At 36.8% G+C, this 22,039-nt stretch overlaps 1 protein-coding gene across 1 annotated transcript in view; it reads left to right on the top strand.

The window, feature by feature from the left end:
- The window catches only part of SRFBP1 (serum response factor binding protein 1), a 67,613-nt gene that overhangs the window by 11,603 nt on the left and 33,971 nt on the right, over nucleotides 1–22,039 (top strand). The window lies entirely within an intron of this gene.

Genomic DNA, 22,039 nt, shown 5'->3' with positions numbered 1-22,039 from the left:
TGTGTGAGTGTGAATATACATGTGTGTTTCCATGTCTCCTCTCAGCCTGCCGTGTGTGTGTGTGTGTGTGTGTGTGTGTGTGTGTGTGTTGTTATTTGAATGTTATTGCTGTTTGAGACTTATTTTTATGGGTCTGTTTGCTGAAGAATGTAGCACATTTAGAAAATTGTATGTTTAAGCTTACATTTTTCCATGTTTTTTACTGAAGTTGTTAAAGCATTAGAATAATTTGCATCGAAACTCTGCCAAACTAAACTCATCTATGTTTAATAATGCCTCATGCCTAAGATTTTTATTTTTACCCAAACTACACACATCAAGTCCACGTTAAGTTCTAGAATTAAAGCGTTTATGCTGTTCGGTAATGCGGATGGTGATGTTGGTGGCTGACATCATGCTTTGCCTATTGCCAATTCAATAAATTTTTGTGTGGTGGTGTCAGCATTTTATTCAGCTCTGTAGTAACTTGAAATAAAATTAGTGTTGGACCAAAATGATCCGTATTTTTGTTTCTTTCAGCCAGACTCTTCACTAGCATAATTTTTAGGTCTTCTCACTGCTCTTACTTTGTGGAAACTTTCATTTACCAAATGACATACTATTAAATGTCTGGGAGACTGTTTTATTGCAGAACTTAAAAACAACATTTGGTACCAGCAATTATCTTAATTGTAGGGTCATTTTGCATGTATGTTTGACTATTACATTTTGGTATATCTTCCAAGTTTTGAGATAGATAAAAGAGCAAGAGATTTCTCTAACAGTATTCTAATTGAGTTAGGTCATCAAAGCTTCTCACCATTTTTTCCTTTTGAAGGGATTGTAAAGTGTTTTATAACAAAGTTATCACAGTTAATCTGACTAGAAATAAAGGTAGGACATGATTCTCCTTTAGTATGAATTATGTTTTTTATGGGGTAATTTTATTTATGTTCACAGGTCTACAAAAATCATGGAATTCATTTGATACATCTTTCCTTTCTCGTAGTTTTAATCCCCGTTTTATCAAGACGTTCAGTCAAAATATTCTGTATGTGACTCCTAATTATTGTTTGTCTGACTATGGATTACACATCACGTAGGCCTTTCCATAGACCTTTTTTTTTTTTTTTTCTGTGAAATTCCTATGAGAAATAAAATCTTTGGAGATTTTTGTTTTGATTATAACACTGAGATAGGAAATTATGATTTATCCCTTTTTCTCTTTCACTTTCTCTTAACCAAGGTCCTTACTAAATTACATTCCTTACCTAAATTTTTCCCTGTAATTTCTTCCAAATAGTCATTTTTGCAGTCCTAGATTATTGAGATGCTTTGAACTACTGTATAACTGCTGATTTTATTTTACCCTGGAAAGGATGTTTTGTATACAATAAGCCTATATGTGGTGTATGAAGTTTGAGATTAAAATATATTCATTAATTTTCCCTTCTGTAGGTCTCAATGATAAATTTAGTTTAGTTAATTAAAAAGAAAAGGCCTATTTGGTCTGCATGTGAAAGTTGTTTTCTGTTATTCTTAAACCTCATCAGCAATAGGAAATCAGGCCCAGTGATAATTAAAGTTTATAGGTTTACAGAATTGCTGTGTCATGACCTTGTGTGTTTGTTTGTTTTCCTAGATTATATAAGACCACTATGGAATTGTTGCCTCATAGAAAGCTAAAAGTTATCACCTGTATGTTCTTTGTATTTGTAAAATTAACAGTGTATATATTCTTTGAATTCTTGGTTCTAGTGGTCTAGATTGGTTACTCTGACATCAACTTCTTTCATAATGCTGCTTAAAAACTGGATTACATTTAAATTTAAAAAACAGACTAAAAAGTGTACTAGAAAGACCGTATGCTTTCCTTACGTTTGAAATTTTATTTCTTGCTCCGGATTCTTTTACACGATCAGTGTACTTTTCTAAAAGAAGCAAATCGTAGAGGACTTTTGAAAATTGAAAGGTCATCTGTGATTTCTTAAGGAAATGTTCATCATCTACATGGGAGTATCAAAGAAATAGTTACAAAACAGAAAACTTACAGTCTCAATTAAATTTGGAGAAAAACCTCTACATAATTGTTTTCCCAGATGAATTTTTTTCTTTAGCTCCTATACCACTACATTTTTATAGACTTGTTCATGACATATCGTCCTATACTTGCCTTCTATGATAATAGGGTATTTTGTTGCAAGCTGACTTCCTCAAGAAGAAAACCTGAGATATTTTTAGAAATGGGAGTTTGCGTTTTCTGGCCAAGAAAAAAAAAAAAAAGGCCTGATCTTTATGTTACTTTAAAATCATAGGTTCTAATTTTATAGACTGTAATGTATGAATACTAGGTCTTTGCTGTCTTTGCTAATAGTATTCATACTTTTAAAACTTTGATGTAAGTACTGTCTTCTGAAACAGTTCCTTTTTCTTTGGAAGTTAAAGTAGCTTATTAACTTTTACAGATTCTTGTTAGCTAGCCAGAGAAGGAGATAGTAAAATTAAGACATAACATGCAGCCAACTAAAATGCTCAAGGAATTCCTTCTTAAGTAATAAAGGTAATGACTGGCTTTTACTGAGCATTTAGTATGTGCCAGGTACTGTATTGTGTATTTTATATTCATGATTTAATGAAGTTGACATGATTATTGTCTCAGTCTTACAGAATACAAAACTGAGGCTTAGAGAAATTAAGCAGGTTGACCAAGGTCACACAGCTATTAGGGGATGGGCTTCATAACTATTTTGAAGTGAATGGAGGTAGCTACTTGATGGTGCTGCCTCAGTAAGATAAGAATTTCCTGAAATACATCTAGATTCTGCTCTCCCAGATGAGATAATATAATAAACATGGTAGCTGTCCTCTAGAGGATTAAGGCCCAAAGACGTGCAACATGTTTTTCCTTTCCTTGATTCCTCCCAGCTAAATATGTTCGGTTACCTGTGTCTGCGTGTCTTTTCTTTTTTTTTTTTCAACGTTTTTTATTTATTTTTGGGACAGAGAGAGACAGAGCATGAACGGGGGAGGGGCAGAGAGAGAGGGAGACACAGAATCGGAAACAGGCTCCAGGCTCCGAGCCATCAGCCCAGAGCCTGACGCGGGGCTCAAACTCACGGACCACGAGATCGTGACCTGGCTGAAGTCGGACGCTTAACCGACTGCGCCACCTAGGCGCCCCTACGTGTCTTTTCTTACTTGTTCCTTGCTGAGGCTGTTACTCTTCCCTGTGCCAAGTATTCCTGGACACTGAGAACTTGCACGTTCTAGGAGACCTTATCCGGCCTGCTGCCCTTACTTCTCTGTTTTAAAACTTCCTAATTTTGTTTCATCCCCTATTTTTTACACGTTCAGGGCTCTTACTCAAAGCAGCCTTTGAGCTGGCATCAGCTGTTAGGATCGCCTTGTCTCATGCTCCTTTATAGCCTGTTTCTAAGTGGTTGTCATTGTGGACCACAGATAGGAAAAATGGTGTAGATTATGATAATATTTATGTCCTATCATTTGAATTTCACCACAACTCTGTAAATTAGGCATATTCGTATTTCAAAAGACATGTTGAGAAGAGTTCTGGGCTACATACACCCACTCAATTGCAGGCTTATCATCATATATTTTCATGTGTTAAAATTTTGTGATATTTCTGGTTATATTTGCTTTTTAAAAATTGGTGGAGAAATCTCATATACTTAGGTTTTAGTTAAAGTTTTCTTCTGTGAATGCTTAAAAAGAAATTTTGCCATAGGATAAAAGATGCCTTATGTTTCCTGTAAGTATACTGTGTTAACTGTTTTTATCAAATCAATAGAACAGTTCACTTATTCTAACGTTTTAGTTTTTATTTAAATTCATCTTAGATCATAATTATTTTTGATGGTTTCATCTTTTGCTTATAAGCCAGTACAAAGAATCAATCAGACACATATTAAAGATCTTACCAACCATCCACCTTTACTAATAGTTGCAAGGATATGCAGTTAGAAGGCACATATCTGGAACAAGGAGAGATATCTGGAACTCTGGGCAATTCCCCATGTCCGTCCTTTCTACGTCAGGCAGGCACTTTCTGGCCCAGAATAGATGAGGTCTTTAAATGAGGAGGTGTAGTTATTACCTCATAGCAGAGAGCATATAGATTTTGAAACTTGTCCCTTCTATTCCCCAGGGTTGTATAGTTTAAGTGATTTTCTCCAGTGGGCCATGCCTCATAAGTCTGTAGATTTTTGAGTTTGTTTACTGTAAACATCCTTAACAAAGGACATCCTACTAAGAGCATTCCTCATGTAAAGATTTTCCTCTTGGGGCGCCTGGGTGGCGCAGTCGGTTAAGCGCCCGACTTCAGCCAGGTCACGATCTCGCGGTCCGTGAGTTCGAGCCCCGCGTCGGGCTCTGGGCTGATGGCTCAGAGCCTGGAGCCTGTTTCCGATTCTGTGTCTCCCTCTCTCTCTGCCCCTCCCCCATTCAAGCTCTGTCTCTCTCTCTGTCCCAAAAATAAATAAACATTGAAAAAAAAATTAAAAAAAAAAAAAGATTTTCCTCTTAACAAACATCACTAATCTGTTTACCAGGAGGACCAGTTAACAGTATATTATTAACAAGTACATCAAACTCCTTCACCTACTTTTCTTAGAGTTTCTTTCTGATAAAGTGAATGGATCCCAGGACAACTGCTTTAATTCTTCCCGGATTTGTAATAGTCTTTTGGCTTGCTTTGTTTGTGCTTCCCTCCACCTGTTTGGAGAATGTTTCAAACCTATAGAAAAATTGTGATTGTGCAGTATAATAAGAATAATGCTACATTGTGTCATATCCATGTTTATTGGTGTTGAGTTCTAATCATTTGGTTTGGATGTTGTCTCAATTTCTCCATTTTAAAGGCACCTTTTTCTGTTTGCAATTATTAAATAAATTTGTGAAGTTACAAGTTTGAGACAATATGAATATCTTGTAATCTTTCACCCAGTGATAGATGTTCTGTGGCTGAATCAGTCAATGGTTTTTTATTGTTTCTGTTTCTCTGCTGAGATTTTTTTCTCTGATAAAATTGTAATTCACTGAGGAGAATTTTTACAAATATATGCAGGTATGTATCATTGAGGTTATTGATAATAGCCATTTTTACCTCTGGAGAATGCAGGTGTTTCTGTTTTTTGGTTCTTCATATGAGGATTTTACCCTGGACATAATAGAGGTCAGATAGTAGAGATTCTGGGTTTGATTGGTTTTCTGCAAAGAGTGGTTGTATTAGCAGTTAATTTTTTTGGTTAGGCTTTATCCACAAACTTTGTTTCTTAGGTAGCAGCTCCAGCCTCAGTTCAGGTCTTTTCTGCTTCAGTGACCTGCTTGAAACTGGCTCTTCCACATGTTCCCCTGCCACTGCTCTTGAACCCTAACCATGCAGACTGCAGTTAGCCTTGGGCCGTACTCTGAAGAGTATACTTTGAAGAGAATGTATTTATTTGTAAAGCTTCCCATCTTTACGTTAGCTTAGTCAGCTTCCACTCCCTATCTGTATTTCTGCTTTCATTTACTCCCTATTACCTTCAGGCAGGGTTTTTTCTAGCATGTCCAAGCTTTATGGCTGTTGCTAGGGGAAGTGAGGGACAAGGGAGTTAACTGTATGATCTGTTAGTATCTTAGTCTCCTACCCAGAAATGAAGGTATCCAAAGCTGGAAGTAACTGTAACTAGCTAAGGAAAGAGACCTGAGCACTCCAAGACAATGTAGAATTACATCTTAGAGAGATGAGGAAGAATAAGTCAAAGAGACTGAGAAAGGATAGCCATGGGAGGAGAAAGAACCAAGAGAGTTTGGTATCTGGGAAACCAAAAGGCTCGTTCAAGAACGGAGTGATCATCTAGGTGTCTTTGTTAGCAGTGGTAGTGGTAGTGTTTTCAAAGTTAGCAGCATCATTTTCAGTGTGCAAACTCCATTATTTGATGATGATTATTGAGGAGTTTTTTAAGTTATAGTTCTTCTGCGGCCTAGCCTACTTTGCAGAACCATGCTGATCGCAACAAAATGGGTTTTGTTCTTACTCCTGTGATCCTGAGTATGCCTTTCCTCCTCCCTGTCCCCATCCTGTTTTGTACCTATAAAAAGATGTCTGACAACTCTGAAGGCTGAATTTGTTTCAAAGCCCTGTTTTTCTTCAGTTCTGAAACCTAGAAGCTGCAGACATTGGTCCAAGCATGGAAGAGGTATAGTGTTTCTCTTTCTCATTTACTTCCCAGATTCTTTGAACATGTGTGCCTTATGATCTTTTATGGCTCCTGGGTCTGCAACAATCCATACTGTGACTTGAAAGTAACTTTCATAAATCTGTACTTTTTATTAGGTTATTTTTCTGTAGTGCATCAAGGAAATCAAGTAATAAATGATTTCTTGAAACCTTTAGGTTAACTTTAAAGATCCCCAATAAAAACTCAGCATGGTATTCGTTCATAAAAGGGAGAGAAGTAACACTCTTCTCCAAAACAGTTTCGCCATCCAGGCACCGATGAGAACAGTTCCACCTGCAGGACTGTTTAATTTTTCTCCTTTATTCCTACTTGTCCCATCATATTTTTGCTTCTTTTTCCCTTGTTTGCTTTTCTTTTTTACTGTAGCTCCTGCTAGTATCTGTTCTGGTGGACACTTTATTGAATAGATAGCTCATAAAATAGGTGAATAGGGAGACTGAACGAAGTCAGATTCAGTGGCTCTTGCACTAAGGTAAATCTGAAAAGCATCTGTTGCTGGAGAGGACATCAGTCATGAACAAGCAGTTTTATCCTGCTGAGCTGAGTAGGTTTTTTCTTTCGATGATTCTGCCTACTTTTTCGTTAGAACGTAGTAAGAGTTTTTCCACCCCTGTCCTTAGGCCAAAAGAAAAAAAGTAAGGATAAATTGATAACTAAAAAATGGAGATCTAAGTTGTAAAGTTCAACTATAATTCATGTGATAAACTTGAACCTCTCTCTAGGCTTCCATTTTGCAACCATCAAATGAAGAAGATCAAATGGATTAAGCTTTCAAAAAGTCATTTCTTGCTCCCACATTCTTTTCTTTTATATGAATTTGCTTACTCGCAACTTTTACTTTCCTGTCTCTTTCAGGCATGAGCAAGAGTGCCTTTATAGCTTCATACTGAGATAGTATTTAGATTTTGAAGTAGTTTAATATTTGGAATTTCTCTTTTAATTACAGAGCAGCCGTTGACATGTTTTGACATGTTGTCATGATACTACTTACACCCCTTAATACCTATTTTACTAAATCAGCAATTCCTTATTTTATATTTTTGGTAGAGTAAGGCCTTTCTAGACATTTACCCTTTTAACATCTAGTTTTTTGTGATGGTAATAATTGTTTTAGATACAATCTTCCTTGTACTTTGGTATTTAAAAAGTGACATGTGGTGATTCTAAAATTTATTATAGGTCTTTGTTTCTTCAGAAACTAGCCCCAGACTGATAGTTTGTTCTCATTGGTCTTGAGGGGAAAGTTGTTTTTGTTTTTTGTTTTTTGTTTTTTTTTTCCACTTTCTATTCAGGACCCATCCCTCTTAATTTGCCATGTCCCTTTTGTCTCTTTTATTACTTATGCCTTTTTTCACCAATAGCTTCAAACTCTCCCTGTTTCTGTTTGTTCCTCAGCTAATAAATGTGTTTAGTCTGTGCCTGAACATCCATCATCCTCCTTTAACTCCTTTCAGTATCTTCTTTTCCCCTTATTAGAATAACATCTTTGTTCCTACTAGTATAGTCACTGTGACCTTGACCTCCTCAGTTCACATTCCCCTGGTAGCCACTGAGTTTCGCTCCTCCCTGTTCCTCCGTTTCTTTGAGTAGCATTAACTCTTATCTGTATATTGGCGCTCCCCTTCAGTTCTTTCTTTTTTTTTTTTCTAATTTTTTAAAATGTTTATTTTTACGAGAGAGAGAGAAAGAGAGAGAGCGCGCACGCGCACAAGCAGGGGAATGGCAAAGAGAGAGGAAGACACAGAATCTGAAGCAGGCTCCAGGCTCTGAGCTGTTAGCACAGAGCCTGACAAGGAGCGGGAACCCATGAGCCATAAGACCATGTCCTGAGCAGAAGTCAGATGCTTAACCAACTGAGCCACCCAGATGCCCCTCCCCTTCAGTTCTTTCTTTAGCTTCTCACACGGCACCCTGTAACCCAGCTGCTTGCAAGTTGAACTACGATCACTATTCTGGACACTATAATCTCTCTTTGATGCAAATCTTTCATATAAGATATGCACGCTTATATTAGCTCCACTTAGGTATTTGTGCATGCACTTGAAATTCAACATTGTACATGACTCACAGAGCTAAGCTACAAAGTCCTTTTGTTAGGATTTTGGAGTTTCTTAAGAAGCCTAAGGGCAAGAACGCAGTTTCTTGCTGGGGACTATAGTCAGAATGTAGAGAGCTCTTAGAAACCCAGCTGGTGGAGTGCCTGGATGGCTCAGTCAGTTAAGCATCCGATTTCAGCTCAGGTCATGATCTTGTGGTTTGCGAATTGGAGCCCTGCATCAGGCTTTGTTCTTGCTGCTCAGAGCCTGGAGCCAGCTTTAGATTCTGTGTCACCCCTCTCTCTGCCCCTCCCATTGTCATGCTCTGTCTCTCAATAATGAATAAACATTAAAAAAAAAAAAGAAACTCAGCTGGTTCTTACACGTTTCCTTCTTGCCCCTTTTGCCCCCATTTTTTGCTCATCTCTGCTTTTCCTCATTTTCCATCCCTTCACCCACTTGTCCTGTTGTTCTCCCTCCCCTTCTCTCTGACCCTCCAGATAGCTTTCACTTGTACCATAGAGAAGAGATGGTGGATGACCAGATAGTCTAAAAGATGTCAGTATATGAATATTGAACCTAACGTTTTATGACTCACCATGACTCTCTTATTCAGGTATTCTCTTCTGTTCCTGATTTTGGTTTTGACACTGTTCATCTAGTTTCCTAAGCCAGAAATCTAGGAATCCTTTTGCATTCCCTTCTCCCTTAGTTACCTGCTGCTTCCAAATCTTGTCCTTTGTCAAATCTGTTGTCTCTTTTAAGTATGTAACCACTTTTAGCTTGGGTGCTTATTCTTTCTCACCTTGACTTCCTGCATCTGGTCTCACCTCCTTCAAATCACATTTTTCACTGTGATCAGTGACCTCTCTAAAATGTCGATGTGATCAGGAGTCTCCGGTGTGGCACACAAGGCCCTGTGTGATCTGAACTCTGGCTCTACTTCTCCTCTTCCTCTCCCTTCCATGTACCCCATACTTCTTGTGCCAGCTCTGCCAAATCCCAGACGTATCAGTCTATTTCATGCCTCCTTGCTGTTGATCAGGTTTTTTATATATTCTCTGTCCTGAATAGACTTATTCTCTTCTTTAACACCTAGTTCTTAGGTTCCTTGCTTTTGGAGACAGTCTCTCATACCACCACTCTGACCCCAGAATTATTCACCACCTCCTCCATACAGCCCCCTTACCTTGTATGTATTTCTTCTGTTGCATAGCAGTACATTCTCCTTTCATGCCATTCCTACTACTTAGACCTTAAGAAAATTAGTGGTTTAAGGCACCTAGCTGGCTCACTCAGTTAAGCATCTGACTCTTGATTTCTGCTCAGTTCATGATCTCACAGTTGGTGAGTTGGAGTCCCACATAAGGCTCTGCACTGACAGCATGGAGCCTGCTTGGTATTCTCTCTCTCCCTCTCTCTGCTCCTCCCCCACTTGTGCATTCACACATTCTCTCTCTCAAAAATAAATAAACATTTAAAAAAATAACTATCAGTCCTTAAGGAAAAAAAGAAGAAAATTGGTGGTTTTATTCAGTTCTCTCTGTTCCCACACCTACTAATGTGTGAGGTACATAGTGGATGTTGCCTAGCTAGCTGACTGAGTGAATTTTAAGCATATTTTTTTTACTTTTATTGGCATTATTTAGAATGTCAGGGTTGCTCTGTGTCTTTGTAGACAAGTAGAACACTCACCCATTATTGAGAACAGTCTAAAATCGTAGAGTCGTTTTTAATGTTAAATATCAGCAACGGAAGATGAATAGGCTCTTCATTTCACAGTCACCTTAGCCATTGCTCTTGGACCATTTTCCATCTAATTTAATTTTTTTTAAGCCAGAATTTATATTGCTTCCAAGGCAGTGTAGGATGCCTTGTATACCCAACTTGTGGTATTTGAAATGATAAACAGGAAGTCATAGCGGTATTTTAAAAGATCAGTATATACCGCTCCCCTCACACTCATGGAACAGCGTTTAGAAACAGATCATGACATTGGAATTTCAGTTTGCTTCCTGGCATGTGGTTTCTGCAGCTTTAAGCCAGCTTTCTGAGTAAGTCATATTCCTGAAACCCTTAACAGTATTGCATTATTAAGCTGTGTTGATAGGAAGATAGTGTATCAAGTCTCTGGTGGCCTTAACAGATTTTATTTTTATCTTTTAAGTAAGAGTATTTGTGGCAAATAAAAGTGGTGCCCATCCTCACTTTGAACCTGCTTACTTCTGCTTGAAAACGGAGGATAAGTTAGAGGTTCTTGTTGGCAAAAGTGATGAATATGTGGTTATCATTTACTGAGTCACTCTACACACCTAATTTAAAAAAAAATGATTTTGGAATTGCTTCATTCGAGATCAGCCTAGTTCAAAGGCTCCTGAGTGGATAAACAGGATTTAGGGGTAGGAAGTAAAAAAGGAGTATCCCATGACCTTTTAAAAAATATTTCTTATTTTTGTATTGTTTTTATTTAATTTTTTAAGTTTTGTAATTCTGGAAATTTGAACTTACAACCTTGGCAGAACATTCTTACTAACTGTGAAAGTACCCAAAGCCCTTTTCAACTATTAATTTTAAAAATTTGGACAACCAATAGTACTATCATAATTCCAGTACGAAATAATGTGGTGTTTGAGAAAAGAGGCAAATATTACAACATACTTTGTTGGAAACACACAATGGAAGAGAACAGGCCCTAGAGAAAAGCAACAATAAGAAGAGCAAATAACGGGTCTTGCAAAATAGTATTTTCTTTTTTATTTAACTGAACGTCACCTGAAGTTTGGTTAAATGGAGACAAATCACATTCAAACATTTACACTCCTAAACTTGAACACATCTCCAACTTTGCTAGATTTCTATCGCAGTGCAAACCTTGTATTCTTTTTGTTCTTTCCTACGTGTTAGAATAACTGGTATTAGGGTCTCAGCTCCTCAAAGAATTACTATTTTATGATCACAAGAGAAAATATTATTTTAGCTTTTTTTCTTGAATATGAAGAATTTTATTTTGTGTTCTCTACTTGCCACTAAATTATGTAAGCTGTGTAGTCTTCTAAGAAATAACAGTAATTCTAAGGGGAGTGATTGTTTCAATTGAAAATGCTTCTTTAGAAATTACAATAAAAATATATAGTTTACTTACCCCCCTTTTTTATAAACACTGCCCAAACCCTTTATAGGGTGTTCCATTTTATATACCGGTGAGAAGGAGGAGAGGGAAATATTCACTTTTCTAATTATTGATATCTGTTAAAACTCTGTATTAAAATAGAACTTGTAGGTTTGGGTTTAGTTAACCAATAAAAATTATTCTTCTGTTCATCACAATGTAAGATAGCATCCCAGTTTATTAATGATCATTTACCTTAAGATCCATAAAATTTGTAAATTTTACAATAAATTCTGTATTACGTGCTCAGGTTAGTTAAATAAATTTTGATTGGGAACCTCCTACTGTGTATGTAGATGAATGGATTTCTTCTGTCAGGGGACCTACTGTTCTGTGGGAAACAAGCAATAAGCATAAGTGTCTGTTTAGGATACATACTCTTCCAGTATTGTAACCACAGAGTTGTAGAAGTCCAGAAAGGGATCTGTTAATTTAATTACTTATAGGACGTAGGAAAGACCTTACTGAATGGGGGACACTGAGTTGCAGCTCTAAGAATAGATAGGATTCTGGTTTGGAAAAGGCCATCTAGGTAAAGAGAGCACATTGAGTACAAAGCATACAGGCCTAAAAGTACATGGTGTGATTTGGGACGAGTATTCAGTTCTGTCTTTTATAGTATTTTGCCAGTTGAATTGCAGCTTTTTCTTTGTATGTCACCTTTTTTGAGGATAAGGCCTTACCCAGTGCTAGTGCACTAATTGGCAAAAAGCAGACATTCAGCCAAGGACTTCTTGAGTGAATTAATGTCCTGGATGGAATATGGGGTGAATGGAGTCACAAACAGTTGAAGATAGTAATCACAATGGTAGATGAAGTTACTTTTTAAAGCTGTTTAGGAAATGTGGATGGCCAAAGGTTTTTAGGTAATCATATTTGTTTTCTGGCAAGACCAATCTGAAGGACCACGGAAGATTGATTTAGAGGGAAAAGACATTGAAGACTAGCTAACTAGACAGAAAGCAATGACTGACTTCATTTTTTCATGTACATTTACTTAACATGTCTTTACACAAGGTCTTATGCCATGTGATTCATTGTTCCTGCTCTGCAAAAATCTTAACCCTGTCAGAGAAAGGATCTGGGACACACAGTTCTAAAAACAGGCTGTAAGTTACAATGGGTGGTTTGAAATTTTTAAAAGAGCAAGAGATTGCTTTTAGCTAGAAGGTTTCCTGGGAAAGCTGACAGTTTAATACAAAATATTAATGTTACTTATTAAACAAATTGATTATTTCCTTAATATTCTTTAATTGAAGGATAGATAGCAGATTACAATGCAACAACTTCATATCCCAGACTTACTTATTTCTAGCACAAGGAAGCTCACCTTGGGATGTAAGAGCACCGCTGCTCATAAGCAATGTAATAATAATGTTAGTTACTAATTGTGGAGCGCCTACCCCGCTCCAGGAGGCACTTTGCTGCAGCCTACATGTAGTATCTCTCGTCTTCGCAGTATCTCTCCAAGGTTCCTCTTGAGCTCCTCCATTTTACTGATGTGGGAACTGGGGTTTAAGGGATAATTGCTCTGCTCAAAGTCACACACCCTTGATAAAACCAGAATTCAATCCAAATCTGTCAGAACTGGTAGTCCATGTCTTAACACTTTACTAACCTAACCCCCTAAAAGTATTAAGTATATAATTTTATCAAGAATAACTAGGTATGGTAGAGAAATGTGCTTGTGCATTATAGTTTGAATGATCAATGTTAATAGAAAAGGGAAAATAAAGATGAGATATTATCATTGACTCTTGGGGGAAGAAGTTTGGATCGGTTCATAATTTGACCTAATTAGAGTAGTTGGGCCTTCCTAAGGGTACAGAGTGCCTCAATATCTATAAAAGGTCTTGTGTGTGATTTTAACATTTAGAAATATTATCTGGAAGCTAAAGACCAAAATAATTCCCTTGAGACCGTGAATTAGTAATGATTCAGTTAAATGGGAAAAAAATTCCCATTTCTTGCCAAATTTGGTAGTATAAAAACATTGAATGTAACTCGACTCCAGTATTAATTGGTATAGGCTTTTTAAACTGTTAACACATAATTAAGAAATGAATATGGATTTCATTATCATGTGCCCTTGAAAAAGATTACAGAAACTTGAGGATTCTAGGGAAAATACTTTGAAGGAATTTTATAATAACAAATAGTTTGACTTCATTGGGAGTTTGAAAGATTTTCCCTCATTCTTTTAAAGACCACTCTTTTAATACATTCCTATATTCCTTCTAGCACATATGTATATCTTAGTCATAACTCCGAAATTACAGGAAAATGCTGGCTCAATCACCTCATGTAATTTCCCTAACTAAGTCTTTTTGATGAATTCTCAAGGTGATTCACTGTTGGGGAGGGAAGAGGGGGGCGGAATGTGCTATAGACCTATGTACTTGTCCATTGAGTTTGAGGTTTTCTTTGTTTCTGGTTATGGTTGGTCAAGGAAAACTAGCAAACATATGTAGATGAAATATTTTCGGAGTAAAAAAGCGAATACAGTATGTTCATACCAAGCTGTAATTTTTTCCTCTTTTTCTTTGATGTACTGAGTAATAACACGTACTGTCTATAAACCTCTCACTTTTATTATTTTTGTTCTTAACACGTTATCCTGAGAAGACATAAAAATTAAGTGGTTCTAAGTATTTCATTTACTCCTTATAAATTGACCACGATATGTTCTTTTAAACAAAGGAAAAAGAGTAAACCTTTCTTCCCAGTGCCAGCCGTTTTGTTAGAAAAAAATCTCTACAACGAAAAAATCTGTCTCCTCGGACTTGTTAGAATGCAGAAGTGCTCTTGGTAGAATCTTCAGGTTGATGTAAATGCTGGACCTTATCTCTGACTATCGCTTTGGACATGTTAGAAGTGAGTAATTTTATGTGTTAGGAAGAGTTTAGATTTTTTTTCTTTTTGTCTTAAAAGATATATCCCATTTTGATTGCTTGGGTTAAACAAGCTATTTTGTCTTGTTTTCTAAAACGTATTTCTGCTGTGAGAGCTAGGACTAGGTAATGACAAGATGGTTGTGGAGTTTCATTTGGCTAAATTATTTGATACTTACTGTTAAGTGAAATGCAAGTCTTAGAAATACTGAATTATATAAATTGTTTTAGCGCTTGCTCCCTGAGATTGTAGTTATTTTTGTATTAGTCATTTTTTTCCTATCTTGATGAAAATAATTTATAATAGAAAGATGTATGCAGTTTAATTTTGAGAATATGAAGATGTAATTTTAAACATGAAAGTCAACTTGGAACTGAAGTGAGACAGTACTATTTGTAGACATTTAGTAATTCTTTAACTGGCTGCCAGCAGAAAACCTGACACTAGTAAAATTTCCCAGTAGTAAGACTGATTTATTTTATTGTATCACTCTCCTGCTCAGGAGCCTAAATTAGCTTCCTCTGGACTCCCACACCAAGTCTAATTCCTCATAGGTATTAAAAGCTTTTTTGTCACTTGGCCTTTCTCATATTGAGCAGCTTTCTCTTTCATCTCTATTTCTGTCTGCATATAACAGTCACCATTATATTTCCCACATGTACTTGGTGCATTCCTGTTTTCATGACTCTCTAGCTCCGAAAAGGCAACAGTCATCACCACCTCACACACACTCTTAGAAAACTAGAGTGAGGGGGCGCCTGGGTGGCGCAGTCGGTTAAGCGTCCGACTTCAGCCAGGTCACGATCTCGCGGTCTGTGAGTTCGAGCCCCGCGTCAGGCTCTGGGCTGATGGCTCAGAGCCTGGAGCCTGTTTCCGATTCTGTGTCTCCCTCTCTCTCTGCCCCTCCCCCGTTCATGCTCTGTCTCTCTCTGTCCCAAAAATAAATAAAACGTTGAAAAAAAAAAAGAAAACTAGAGTGAGTCATTGTCACAGCCTTCACCAACCTCGCAAACAGTGGTTTGGTTGGGGGAGGCAGGGGATAAATGCATGAAGATTCATGCCTGGGGAAATAATATCATAATGGATGGGAAATATGTACAATTTGAGAACAGTCCCACAGCCATTTGTATCTTTCTATTGTTCCCACCATTGAGAAGTACAGTCCTAACCAGAAGTTGCCCTGCTTAACTTCATCTTCATGCACAAAAGTACTTAGCTAAGGAGTTTTTAACAGTGTGGTGCATTGTATCTTCCTTTGTGTTATCAGTTCAGGTCATTTGCATGTTACTTTGAAAATTAAATTCTCTTTTTGGTTGGCTTTTATTAAAAAAAAATTTTTTTTAACATTTATTCATTTTTGAGAGACAGAGAGAGACAGAGTGCGAGTCAAGGAGGAGCAGAGAGAGAGGGAGACACAGAACCCAAAGCAGGCCCCAGGCTCTGAGCTGTCAGCACAGGGCCCAACATGGGGCTCAAACTCACGGACCGCGAGATCATGCCCTGAGTCGAAGTCAGACACTCAACTAACCGAGCCACCCAGGCGCCCCTATTTTTTTTAATTGAAGTATAGTTGACATACAACATTCTGTTCGTTTCAGGTATACAACATAGAGATTCAACATTTGTACACATTATAAAATGATCACTGTGGTAAATCTAGTTATTTTTTTGTCATCACACAAACTTATTACAAGTTTATTGACTATATTTCCTATGTTATACTTTTCTTCCCTGTGACTTCCTTATTGTATAACGGAAAGTCATAGCTCTTAGTCTCCCTCACCTATTTCACCCATCCTTCCACTACTCCCCTCCCCTGTGGCAACCAGCAGCTTATTCTCAGGATTGATGATTCTGTTTCTGTTTTGCATGTTCATTTAGCAGGTTTTTTAGATTCCACATATAAGTGAAGTCATATGGTATTTGTCCTTCTTGGTCTGACTTATTTCATGTAGCATGATACCATGTAGGTCCATCCATGTTGTCTCATACACATCACGTCTCCTTTATCCATTTGTCCATCAGTAGATACCTAGGTTGCTTCCATATCTGGTTATTGTAAATGATACTGCAGTGAACTTAGGGTGCATGTGGCTTTTCAAATTAGTGTTTTCATTTTCTGAGCAGAATTGCTAGAAGTGGAATTGCTGGGTCATGTGGTAGTTCTATTTTTAATTTTTTTTTTTTTTTTTTTTTTTGAGGATGCTGTTTTCCACAGTGGCTGCACCAGTTTACATTTTCACCAAGAGTACATGAGGGTTTCCTTCTCTTCATATCCTCATCAACACTTGTTATTTTATTTATTTATTTATTTATTTATTTATTTATTTATTTATTTCTTGATAATAGCTAATCTGACAGGTATGGTGTAGTATCTCATTGTAGTTTGTCATTTCCTTGATGGTTAATGATTTTGAGCATCTTTTTAATGTACCTATTGGCCATCTATAGGTCTTCTTTGGAAAAAAACATCTATTCGGGTCCTCCACCTGCTTTTAAATTAGAGGATTGATTTTTTTTTTTAATATTGAGTTTTAGGAGTTCTTTATAGTTTGCATTTTAAACCCTTATTATATATGTCATTTGTGAGTGTCTTCTTCCATTTTGTAGGTTGCCTTTTTGTTTTGTTAATGATTTCCCTTGCTAAGCAAAAGCTTTTTGGTTTGCTATAGTCCTTGTTTCTTTATCTTTGCTTTTGTTTTTCTGGCCTATAGGCTGATCCCAAAAAATATTGGTAAAACCATTGTCCAAGAGCTTACTGCCTATGTTTTATTCTAGGGTTTGAGGTCTTAACATTTAGGACTTGAATACATTTTGAGTTTTGGTTTTGTTTTGTTTTGTTTATGGTGGAAGGAAATGGTCCATTTTCATTCTTTTGCATGTAGCTGCCCAATTTTCCCAGCATTTATGGAAGAGACTGCCTCTTTCCCATTGTACATTCTTGTGTACTTTGTTATAGATTAATTGACCGTACAGCATGGGTTTATTTCTGGGCTCTCTATTCTTTTTCCATTGATTAAGTGTTTTTTGTGCCAGAACCATACTATTTTGATTACTATAGCTTTGTAGTATTGTTTGACATCTGGAAGTGTGATACCTCCTGCTTTTTGTTTTTACTCAAGATTGCTTTGGCTACTTGGGGTCTTTTGTGGTTCCATGCAAATTTTAGAAATATTTGTTTTAGTTCTCTGAAATATGCGATTGGTATTTGGATAAGGATTACATGGAATCAGTGAATTGCTTTGGGTAGTATAGACATTTTAACAGTATTAATTCTTCCAGTCATGAGCATGGTATAACTTTCCTTTCATTTGTGCCATCTTCCATTTTTTTCATCAGTGTCTTATAGTTTTCAGAGAAGGTCTTTCATCTCTTTGGTTGAATTTAATCTTAGATATTTTACTCTTTTGGTGTAATTGGGATTGTTTTGTTAGTTTTTCTTTCTGACAGCTTGTTATTAGTGTGTAGAAATGCAACGGACTTTTTATACGGGCCTACCTCGTTTTATTGTGCTTCACTTTATTGCATTTCACAGATACTGCATCTTTTACTAATTGAAGGTTTGTGGTAACCCTGTGTTGAGCAAGCTTATTGGCACCATTTTCCAATAGCATTTTCTCACTTCACATCTCTGTGCCACATGTTGATAATTTTTGCAATATTTCAAACTTTTTCATTATTATATTTGTTATGGTGATCTGTGTTCAGTGAATATGACTTGCTGAAAGCTCAGATAATGGTTAGCATTTTTTAGCAACATTTTTTTTTTAATTAAGGAATGTACATTGTATTTTAGACATAATACTATTAGACACTTAATAGATCATTTGATTCCCTTTATTGCGATATTAATTTTATGTCAGTTGTCTAGAACCAGACCCACAATATCTCCAAGGTATGCCCATATTGATTATTGTATTCTACAACTTTACTGATTTCATTCAGTAGCAGTATTTATATCAGACAAAATAGATTTTAAAACAAAGACTGGGGGCGCCTGGGTGGCGCAGTCGGTTAAGCGTCCGACTTCAGCCAGGTCACGATCTCGCAGTCCGTGGGTTCGAGCCCCGCGTCGGGCTCTGGGCGGATGGCTCAGAGCCTGGAGCCTGTTTCCGATTCTGTGTCTCCCTCTCTCTCTGCCCCTCCCCCGTTCATGCTCTGTCTCTCTCTCTGTCCCAAAAATAAATAAAAAACGTTGAAAAAAAAATTTAAAAAAAAAAAAAAAAAAAGACTGTAAGAAGAAAAAAAACGGTATTACCAAATGATGAAGGGATCAACCCAACAAGAAGATAGAACACTTGTAAATATTTATGCACCCAACATAGGAGCACCTAAATATATAAAGCAAATATTAACAGACACAAAGGGGGAATTCAACATTGACAATAATAAGATAATAGTAGGGGACTTTAAAAAAAAAAAATTTTTTTTTTTTCAACGTTTATTTATTTTTGGGACAGAGAGAGACAGAGCATGAACAGGGGAGGGGCAGAGAGAGAGGGAGACACAGAATCGGAAACAGGCTCCAGGCTCTGAGCCATCAGCCCAGAGCCCGACGCGGGGCTCGAACTCACGGAGCACGAGATCGTGACCTGGCTGAAGTCGGACGCTTAACCGACTGCGCCACCCAGGCGCCCCAATAGTAGGGGACTTTAATAACCCACTTACATCAATGAATAAATCATCCAGATGGAAAATTAATAAGGAAACATTGGCCTAGAATGACACATTAGACCAGATGGACTTAATAGATAAATCAGAACATTCCATCCAAAAACAGCAGAGTTCACATTCTTCACAAGTGCACATTGAACATTCTCCAGTACAGATCGTATGTTAGGCCACAAAGCAAGTCTCAATTAATTCAAGAAAAATCTTATCAAGCATCTTTTTCAACCACAGTAGTATGAAAGTAGAAATCAAATACAAGAAGAAAACTGGAGAAAAAGCAAATGTATAGAGACTAAACAACATGCTACTAAACAACAAGTGGGTCAGCCAAGAAGCCAAAGAGGAAATCAAAATACACCTTCAGACAAATGAAAATAGAAACACAATGCTCCAAAATCTATAGGATGCAAGAAAAGCAGTTCTGAGAGGGAAGTTTATAGCAATACAGGCCTACCTCAAGAAACAGGAAAATCTCAAAACAAGCTAACCTTACACTTAAAGTACCTAGAGAAAGAACAAAGCCTAGAGTTAGTCGAAGGAAGGAAATAATAAGGATAAGAGTGGAAGTAAACAAAATAGAGACTTAAAAAAAAAAAAAAAAAACACACAGTAGAAAAGATTAAAGAAACTAAGAGGTGTTTCTTTGTTTTGTTTTGTTTTTTTAATGTTTGCTTATTTTTGAGTGAGAGGCAGAGTGCACATGGGGGAGGAGCAGAGAGAGGGAGGGATACAGAATCTGAAGCAGGCTCCAGGGTCAGAGCTGTCAGCACAGACCCTGACAACGGCCTCACACTCCTGAACCACAAGATCATGATATGAGCCAAAGTCTAATGCTTAACCAACTGAACCACCCAGGCACCCCAAGAAGTGTTTTCCTTCAAAAGATAAACAAAATGGGTAAGTCGTTACAAAGAGTCCTCAAAAAAAAGGGACAGCCCCCAATAAATAAAATCGAAAATCAAAGAGAAGAAGTTACAGCACATAGCACAGAAATACAAAGATCATAAGACTGTTTTGAATAATTCTGTGCCAACAAATTAGATAACCTATAGGAAATGGATAGATTCCTAGAAACCTACAATCTTCCAACACTGAATCAGGAAGATACTTAATATCTGAACAGACCAGTTGGTAGTAATGAAATGAATCAGTTATCAAAAAACCCCCTACAAACAAAAGTCCTGGAACAGATGGCTTCACAATTCTAACCATTTAAAGAAGAGTTAATTTCTTTTTTCCTCAAACTATTCTAAACAACTGAAGAGAAAGGAGCTTTTCCAAAGTCATTCTACAAGTCCAGCATTACCCTGATACCTAGACCAGACAAAGACACTACAAAAAAAACACACAAACTTAACAGAACAGTGTCCCTGATGAACAGAGATGCAAAAATCCTCAATTCAAAATATTAGGAAACTAAATTCAACAGTATAGTGAAAGGATCATACATCATGGTCAAGTGGGATTTATTCAGAGGACGAAAGGGTGGTTCAGTATCTGTAAACCATTCAGCATGATACACTACATAAGTAAAATGAAGAATAAAGATTATGGTTATCTCAAGAGATGCAGAAAAAGCATTTGACAAATTCAGCATCCCCTTATGATAAAAACTCTCAGTGAAGAGGGTAAAGAGGAAACGTGCTTGAACATAATGAAGGCCATGTGTGACAAATCCACAGCCAACACACCCAGTGATGAAAGTTTGAAACCTTTCCCTGTAAAATCAGGAACACAACAAGGATGCCCACATTCACCACTTTTATTAAACAATACTGGAAGTCCTAGCCATGACAGATGAGAAAAAGAAAAGAAGGGCCTCCAAATGGGAAAGGAAAAAATAAAACTCTCATTGTTTATTGTTGTCTTATACTACACATGGAAAACGTTCAAGTCCCCAATCTTTGTTTTAAAGTCTGTTTTATCTCATACAAGTTTTGTTCCCCCAGCTTTCTTTTCATTTCTGTTTGTGTAGATTATCTTTTTCCATCCCTTCACTCAGAAGTGAGTGTCTCCTAGGCAGCTTATAGGTAGGTGTTATATTTTTTTTTATCCATTTATTCATCCTCTGTCTTTTGATTGGAGCATTTAGTCTGTTTACATGTAAAATAATTATTGGTAGGAAAATAAATGAATAAAGTAATTATTGATAGGTATGTACTAACAATAATATTGTATTTGGTTGTCTTTTCACACAGTGCCTGATGTTCTGCACAATAGAAAACTCAGTAATATGTTTAAATATTCACATGCATATCTGTTATAAATAGGTTTTTAAAGAGGCTATAGCAAAGAACATTAAATTTTCTTTTTTTTCTTTTTTTTTTTTTTTAGTTTTTATTTATTTATTTTGAGAGACCACATGAGTGGGGAGGGCAGAGAGAGAGAGACAGAGAGACAGAGAGAATATTCCAAGCAGGCTCCACATAGCCAGCACAGAGCCCAGCATGGGGCCCAAACTCACTGTGAGATCATGACCTGAGCTGAAATCAAGAGTTGGAGGACTAACATACTGAGTCACCCAGGCACCCCAAACCATTAAATTTTTCTAATCAGAGTGAAGATAAGTCTTTATCAAAGTTGTTTGTGAATTTTCTAGTTTCCTGTTTTTTATCCTTTATCTAACGTTAATGCTTTAGACTTTGTTGTTAGTTAATTTTTCATTTCAGGTTTAAGAATTTGAATTTCAAAATAAATTTGGCAATGTGTTCATAACTTTTAAGATGTGGAAAAATATAATTAAAAAAAACAACAATTAAAGCCATTTATGTCATTTCCTGAAATGTTTAACAAGTTGGATTGATACGTTTTTGTACTCTCATCTGTGTGTTTCATCTTAAAACTGGAAATATTTCCTATATGACTGCTGTGGGGATTAAATAAAATATGCAACATCAGTCTTCCTATCATAGTACTCTTTTAATATTTTTTTAAGATTTTTAAAAAAAAATTTTAATATATGAAATTTATTGTCAAATTGGTTTCCATCAACACCCAGTGCTCATCCCAAAAGATGCTGTCTTCAATACCCATCACCTACCCCCCCCTCC

The sequence above is a fragment of the Puma concolor genome, chromosome A1 (genome assembly GCF_028749965.1).
Source record: "Puma concolor isolate L17-30 chromosome A1, mPumCon1.1.hap2, whole genome shotgun sequence".
Taxonomy (NCBI): domain Eukaryota; kingdom Metazoa; phylum Chordata; class Mammalia; order Carnivora; family Felidae; genus Puma; species Puma concolor.
Note: the sequence above shows the minus strand (reverse complement) of the source record. Positions and strands in the feature narration are given on the sequence as shown.